The sequence below is a fragment of the Hypanus sabinus genome, chromosome 16 (assembly GCF_030144855.1).
Source record: "Hypanus sabinus isolate sHypSab1 chromosome 16, sHypSab1.hap1, whole genome shotgun sequence".
Taxonomy (NCBI): Eukaryota; Metazoa; Chordata; class Chondrichthyes; order Myliobatiformes; family Dasyatidae; genus Hypanus; species Hypanus sabinus.
In genome coordinates, this window is record NC_082721.1 from 2,119,587 (window position 1) to 2,127,824 (window position 8,238).

The 8,238-nt window shown below is 46.7% G+C and overlaps 1 long non-coding RNA gene across 1 annotated transcript; it reads right to left on the bottom strand.

Annotated features, from left to right (window-relative positions):
• Positions 1 to 1,006: 1,006 nt before the first annotated feature.
• On the bottom strand, positions 1,007 to 7,166 carry LOC132405946 (uncharacterized). Its single transcript, XR_009516000.1, has 4 exons — positions 6,433 to 7,166; positions 5,660 to 5,897; positions 2,077 to 2,152; positions 1,007 to 1,468 (listed from the first exon to the last, which is right to left on the bottom strand). It is a non-coding gene; the product is annotated as an uncharacterized LOC132405946 (long non-coding RNA).
• Between the last annotated feature and the right edge of the window lie 1,072 nt (positions 7,167 to 8,238).

An 8,238-nucleotide genomic window follows, 5' to 3' on the forward strand; every position in this document is an offset into this window, starting at 1 on the left:
TGAAGTACATTTCAAGTGTGGTCTCATGCCTTACCATCCTGACTGAGTTTTTGACAAGATGACAAGAGACATTGATGAGGGTACGGGCAGCACATGTTGGCTTGCATGGATTTTAGTAAGGTGCTTTACAATCTCCCTCATAGAAGGCTATCCATCAGATTAAGATGCATGGGTCCACAGCGAATTGGTTGTTTGGATTCAGAACTGGTTTGTGCATAGAAGACCAGTGGGGAGTGGTTGAAGGGACTTATTCGAGCTGGAGTTCTGTAGTTAATGGAGTTCCACAGGGATCTGTGCTGGAACCTCTGCTGTTTGTGATGTATATAAATGACCTGGATGAAAATGTAGATGATAGTAAATTTGCAGATGCTACCAAGATGAACGGAGTTGTGGATCATGTCGAAGACTGGCAAAGAATACAGCATGATATAGATCAATTGGAGATATGGGCTGAGAAATGGCAGATGGAGTTTAACCCAGATAAATGTGAGGTGTTGCACCTCAGTAGGGCAAATGCTAGGAGACAGTACACTGTTAATGGTAAGGTCCTTAAGACTGTTGCTGAGCAGAGAGATCTTGAAGTCCAAGTTCATAGCTCCCTAAAAGTGGACAGAACGTATATGTTTACCAGAGGGCTTGCATTGAAGGTAAGAGAGGATAGATTCATGGGGTATGTGAGAATAAGGTTCTTACTCAGCGAGTTGTAGATGCCTGGAAAGCACCGCCTGGTATGATGATACATTAGAGGCTTTTAAGAGACGTTTGAAAGGCACATGGATGTAAGGAAGATGGAGGGACAAGGACATGATATAGGTAGGAGGGATAGTGTTTGGGTGTTTTTGATTTGCTTTTTAGCTAGATTGGGACAACACTGTGGGTCAAGTGGCTTGTTCCTGTGCTGTATTCTTCCATGTTCTATAAAGAGCTGCCATTTGCTGAGAGGCTAAGAGGTGATTATAGTTTAACATCTAAATGATCAAAGTTCATACTTCAAAGTACACATTTATTATTGAAGTACATATATGTCACATATACAACCCTGAGGTTCATTTTCTTGTGGGTTTATACAGTAAATACAAAGTAATACAATAGAATCAATGAAAGACAACACCAAACAGGACAGACCAACTATTCTGACTTTTTAAAGTTACCCAAAATTGAAACTTCTTTTTTTGTGTTTGTGGTAATGTTTCTCTAAGTTGATGTCAGAGTGCAATAATTCTTCAGTGGACATGAGGAAACCCCTGGGAGCCACGGAGTAAATAAAACTTCTCAGCTTCCTTCTTCACTTTACTATCAATAATAGTTATTTATCTCTTTTTATTATTGTTTAATATTCAACATAGACACAGCTGAGAGCCACTACTAGTAGTAGACAGCACACAGTGAGGGGAGATGCGTTGACTGGAAGCCAGTAGGTAGTGAGATTACTCCAGACTCTTTCCTTCAGGGAGGGACTTCCATTGCCCTGTAAAGAAATGATGTGCAGAAAATATATAAGAAAGACCTGAAAGATCTGCTTTACTCTAGTGCAGGCATTCCAACCTGGGGTCCATGGACCCCTTGCATTATGGTATTTGTCCATGACATAAAAAGGTTGGAAACCCTTGCTCCAGTGCCTTATACACCCCATGTAGGACATCCTAGTATATATCACAGCCAGTAAATACCCACAGATCCCATTTCAGTCTCCGTATGAATATCAATTTCTCTAACTTCAGGTAATTTCCCCCCTCCTCCTTCTCTCTTTTTCCATTCTGGCTCCCCTCCCCTCTCGTCCCTTCTCCTCACCTCCCCATGGTGCCCTTTCTCCTATACTTTCTTCCATGGTCCACTCTCCTCTCCTATTGGATTCTTTCTTCCTTTGTCTTTTCCACCTATCACCTTCCTGCTTTTACTCCTTCCACTCCTCCACCCACCCTCCTCCCCCTCACCTGGTCTCACCTCTCACCTGCCAGCTTTCCCTCCTTCCCTCTCCCCCACTTCCTCATTCCGGTTCCTTCCCCCTTCCTTCCAGTCTTAATGAAGGGTCTCAGCCCAAAACATCGACTGTTTACTCCCCTCCATAGATGCTACCTGACTTGCTGAATTCCTCCAGAATTTGGTGTGTGTTACAGTAAAGACATCTGATGAGCGATTGTCATTGTGATTTCTGAAACGAGAGCCATATTGAACAAATCAAGAGCCTGCAGAAAGAACAACCTGATTTTGACCAGAGAATTTGTTTTAGAAATGTCGAGTAAGGATAACAAGTGCACTTGTGATGCTTGTCTTTGGGCACAGCAGTGCTACCAGGGAGTACAAGTAGCACCACATTTAATATTTTGTCAGTAGGAAACAGCTCCGACTACGCAGCTTTGCCTTCCGACTGCTCGGGTGTCAGCCTGGATATTCTGCTCCCCCCTAGGTGTAACACCTGACAAACACCTCTGAGCCTCTGAACAGACCGCTTCCACACTGTCACTCTACTTTGAAGTGTAGCCAATATAGTTTTGTAAGGTTGCAGGCAGTTTGCACAGAACAAAATGGGTATCTGTGTGTATGTCAGATACTGAGAGGTGTGTAGTACTGGCAAATTGTGTCAGGAAACGTAGAGCAGGCTTGACCCAAAAGCAGACCAGTGGAAGTAATGCAGCGATGATTAATAACTTGACCAATAGACCACAAAATAACAAGCCACGAGGGGCCATAAAGCAAGAGAGAGTGAAAACTAAATACAACAGGCAACAGAGTAAATCTCAGGCAGGAAGAGTGAAAGCGAGGAGCAACTGCTTGTGACCGACTGGTTTGATGGTGAACAAGAACAGTGGATGAGAACTGGGGTTAAATAGGCTGCTGGTGATGAGTCTGGAATGAGCAGTAGGTGAATCCTATTAGCTGGGTGGAGACTGGAGGTGCCTGGACGTGCAGGCTGGGAGGTGTCAGCAGGAGCTGCCCTGACAAATTGTTGAGTGCTAAATTACATTAAGACATCTCTCGATTCCATTTTAACAAATGATGAAAAAGAGGGTTCCGTCAGATGGAGGCCACAGTATCAGAGGCGATTCACTTCACTTGGCTTCATATCTCAGCCAGAAGTAACTCTGACCTTCTCAGCATGGGACTGAAGGATCCACATGCAAGGTGGGGAATGTGTGAAGTAGGAAAGTTGTGTACTGTAAATAGTGAAAGCTGGTGGCAGTCTGAACTGCCGTGGAATCCTGGTCCCTCTGTGTGATTACAGTGGACAAGTGTACAGATACTGTTAGTAGGCTGACAGAGGGTCTTTTTTATTGTGGTGGTGCTGTGGCAAGGATCGTGGAGGAATAAATACAAGAGTAGGAAGGTTAAGCTTCCCTTAAATAGGCCATTGTTGAAATCACTTCTCGGTGGGGGGGGAGTGGGTGTGGGTCATGTGCTGTATCAGTGTCTTTGGAGAGATGTTAATGCCTTGGAAACAGTTCAGAATGTCAGAAAATGTAGGAGGTTTGACCCAAAAGCGGAGCAATGGAGACAACTTAGCAGTGAACAACAACTTTAATAATCAACTGTTAAATAACAAGCCACAAAACAAGAGAGAACAGATACTGAACACAACAGAAAACAAGGTAACTGAAGACCAGGAACATCTGGTTTGATGAGGTGAACAAGAGTTGGGTTTAAATAGGCTGCAGGAGATGAGCCTTGAACAAGCAGGAGCTGACATCTGGGTGGAGACTGAGAGGTGTCTGATACAGAAGACAGTTACTGACCTGCACCTGGAACGGATGGGTTGGCTGAAGCAAATGAGTAGGACAGGCTAGGTTCAAATCATACAGCACAGAAACAGGCCATTCAGCCCATTTTGTACAGCAGACGAGCATAAACTGCGCAGCCAGCAGTGCAGGAATATTAAATGTTTACTGTGGGCCAGTGCAGAGAGAATCTCTTCATTTAGAATCAGAATCAGGTCTGTTGTCACTGACGTATGTCATGAAGTTTGTTGTTCTGTGGCAGCAGTACATTGCAATACATTAAAAGAACTGTTACTATAATAAATAAATAAATAAATAAATAGCTAGATAGATGGTGCAAATGAGATATAATAATTGTGTGTCCTTTATAAATAAGTTAAAATCTGTCTCGTACAAAGGCTGTCAGAACTGCCAGCAGAATATCTGAACCTCAGAAAGAGGACTAGGTGTGGCCACTCACCCCTCGAGGCAGGAGTGGCCACTTGCCCCCTCGAGGCTGCTCTGCCAGTCTCTCAGATTACAGCAGTTGACATCGTTGGCCTTTGGTCCACTACTCGCTCCGATCTCTGTAATCATTGATTCCCTCTTGTTCAAAGTCAGTCTAGCTCAATGTTAATAAATCATAAACTCTGCGTCATAGCTCTCTGTAACATCTCAGTTATTTAGAAAATTCCAGATACTCATAATCCTCCCAGAGGAGAAATTGCCTCACATTTCTCTCTTGAAAGGATCGTCCCACATCCTGATTCTCAATTCCAGATTCACCCATCTGAAAATATCCTAACACAACCCCATCAATGGATTTAATGTATTTCCATAGATAGTGGTAACCCATTTGTTCCATATTGGTCAAATACTAAAGCTAAATCACTGCAGATGCTGCAAACCTGATCCAGAAACACACAACACAGGAAACACTCAGCACGTTAGGCGGCATCAAAAAAGAGTTAACATTTCACTATGAAGAACTTTAGTCACACGCATGATATAAGGTGCTGACTTCATCCTGAATTTTCAAAGTTCAAACTAAATTTACTATCAAAGTACATATATGTCACTATTATCAAAGTATATATACAAGTGTGTGTGTGTGTGTGTGTGTGTGTGTGTGTGTGTGCGATCTGACCTAGAAGCCTCATGTCCCAGGGACAATGAGTCAAGAACAGCAATAGACTGTGTCTTGGCTGTTCCCTCCTGTTACAGTCTTGATCAGAAATGCCTGGGCTGATTCAGAGTTAATGATCCTCTAACCTCTTTTACTGGGAGTAAACTGCTGCACCTTGTCCTCCAACAGTTCCCAGTGTTTCCCATACACCCGCTCCTTCCTACCCCCTCTCAAGGCCTTTGCTGGCTTCCAATAAACCTAGAGCACTGCAGACCCCTTATCTACCCCTTTCCCTCACCACCTCTGGATTCGTACAGAGCTCACCTTCTCCTTTCATGCAGAGGTCCCTCACACCCTCTCCTTCCTCCATAAACAGAACACATTCTGCAGATGCTGGAAATCCAGGACAACATACACAAAATGCCAGAGGAGCTCAGCAGGTCAGGCAGCATCTATGGAATTGAACATAGTCTACATTTACGACTGAGACCCTTCATCAGTTCCACCAGCATTTTGTATATGCTGCTCCATACCCTCCATTTCCCTTTACAGAATTCCACTGAGCAATGATCTCCATAAGACCATCAAAGGAGCAGAATTAGCCATTCAGCCCATCGAGTCCACTCCGCCATTCCATCATGCCTCAACCCTATTCTGTAGCCTTCCTGCCCATAACCCTAACAAATCAAGAACTGATCAACCTCCAGTTTAAAGCCACAGCTGCCTGTGGTCATGAATTCCAAAGATTAACCACCCCTCTAGTCAAAGAAATTCCTCCTCATCTCTATTCTAAATGGATGTTCCTCTATTCTGATGCTGTGCCCTCTTGTTCCAGACTCACCCACTATTGAAAACGTCCTATCCACATCCACACGAGGGGGAACGTCTTCACCCTGAGGGTGTGGAACGCGCAGCCAGGGCAAGTGGCGGATGCAGGCTCGATTTCAATGTTTAAGAGAAATTTGGATCGGTTCATGGATGGGAGGCATAGAGAGGGTAATGTCCGAGTGTAGGTCAATTGGACTCAGTAGATAAATAGTTCGGCACAGACTAGATGGGCGGAAGGGCCGGTTTCTGTGCTGTAGTGAACAAAAGCCGACATGGGAAAGAAATATATGTTTACATTAATACAGATGTATCTGTGAGGATGCAGAGTTTGCACTAACAGTGTTAGTGAGTCAAGTTAGAAAGCGGCTAGGGTCTGGGGGTTGCGGCATTCTATCAATAAGCGTATCCGATGTCAAATGACAACGGCATTGTATCGGTCGACTGACCCCTGGCCCAATTGGTCCGGGTTTCGGGACAGGACTGAGCGCCGGCAAACATCAGCGCTCCTCAAGCTGAGAGCTGCCGGCGGGCTGGGATCGCAGATTTGAGCCTCTCCGACGCGAAAGCTCCTTGCCAGATAAGGAAATTTAACTAGAGTTGTGATTATTTGATACCTTGTTAAAATAGTGTTTGTTTTGCCGCGTTATTGTTGGGGGCGGTGGCGGAGGGATCTGCCTTTGGGTCGCCAAAGTTGCCCGGGACGCAGTCTGAGTCAGTTCCGGGAGCGGACACCCGTTCATCAGCACAAACCTTTCTGGGTCGGTGCGTAATCTCTCTCCAACGTACCTGTGTGCTCTGCGGCCACGATTTGGAGAGAGTGTCCTGGCCTCCCTGATTTTGCGTGGAACGCGTCCCTGACTCTATAGATTACGGTGGTTTTGATCGCAAGTTTGCGGGATGCGCAGTTTTAAACAATTTCCAATCCAGTGTGTTTGCATTTTGAGGATATCCCGAGCGAAATGCAGTTGTTACTGAAAGATCTTTTGGCGCAGAGTATGCAGGAAAACAACTTGTATGATGGTTGTCGGTGGCTGGTGAATCGCTGACAGGAATTATTGCAGGAAGTTCTGGTAAGAGTTGGATGGAGCGGGCGCTGGTGGCGGGCGTGCAGCGAGCTTGACGAGGGTGGATCTTGTCTTTGGTTATCTAGCTGTATGAGATTGTTGTACTGTCATAAAGCTAGATAACCGAATGTAAGAACGGCCTCCAGTGGCACCGACATTCGCAGGGAAGAACGGGAAGATTCGCGTGGAGACCGGGATTCCCGGAATACCCGCCGCCCGATTGGGAAACGTCCGGGATTGCTCGTCGGGGACCGTCCGCGTCTTCGCAACTCTCCGTGGCAGCGGAGGAAGCGAATCCCCGGGCTCCCGCTTGGGGCAGAGCGCTGGGCCCGGCGAACGAAAGAGAGACAGGCGGAGGGGGTGAAAAGGTAGGGAAGAGATGTGCAGGAGAGAGGGGAGGGTGGAGGGAGGGGAGGAGGAGAGAAAGGAGATGATGGGAGATAGAGGGGAGGGAGGGAGGGAGGGAAGGAGACGAAGAATAAGAGCAGAGAGGGTGGGGTAGGGAGAAGGAGAAAGCCTGAAGGAGGGATTATGGGGAACGGAAGGTGGGGTGGGGTGGGGTGGGGCAGGTGGGAAGAGAAGGAGGAGCAGTTGAGAATCAACGACCCTTCGGCCCGGCGGGAACGGTTTGTTCCTTTCCCTGGTCGGATAAGGGATCTGACGGTCACTGAGCGAATGTCAAGATCCGGAGTAGCGGGGCAGTCGGCATTCTCCCTGCTTACGCTTTTTGGCATGGATGCGCATATTTTGTAGGACCTGTGCGCTGCGGTATCCGGTTGGAGCGGGGGCTGGTGGAAATGCTGCGGGAGGGAGCTGCCGGCTGTTGTCGGTGAGGGCAGGGGCTCAAACTTCGCCGCTTCAACCGACCGACCGACTGCGGGACCGTTCTGTGCGCCGTCTGTTGTGTGTCTATGACACTGTCTGCGAGGTTCTCTGTGGGAGAGAATTATTGTCGAGTGTGGGTGTGTGAGAGTCGGGTTGAAGAGGGTTGTTTAGGAGACGGAGCTGTCGTGCTGAACGATCAGCAAGGGGGCTGTCCTGATGGAGGGGTTCGGCCCAAAACGTCGACCGTTTATTCCTCACCATAGATGCTGCCTGATCTGCTGAGTTTTGTGATGTTTTATGTTATGTTTCTCTGGATTTTCAGCATCTGCAGAATCTTCGGTGTTTATGAAAGGGGAGGCTGACAGGTGGTGAAGCGTGGGGAGAGAGATACGGGGAGATGGAGAGTGAGAACAAAAGAGACTAATTAAAGTTTGTTCCTTGGACTGTAGGTCTCTGACTACAGGCATTCCCGGGGTTGCATGTTATTTGCATGAACAAAGATGAGGAGGAATTTCGTTAGCCAGAGGATGGTGAATCTGTGGAATTCACTGCCGTGGACGGCTGTGGAGGCCAAGTCATTGGGTGTATTTAAAGCGGAGGTTGATAAGCTCTTGGTTAGTCAGGGCATCAAAGGCAGGAGAAAGGGATTGAGAGGGAAAATATTAGCCATGATGGAACAGTGGAGCAGACTCTGACCTAATTC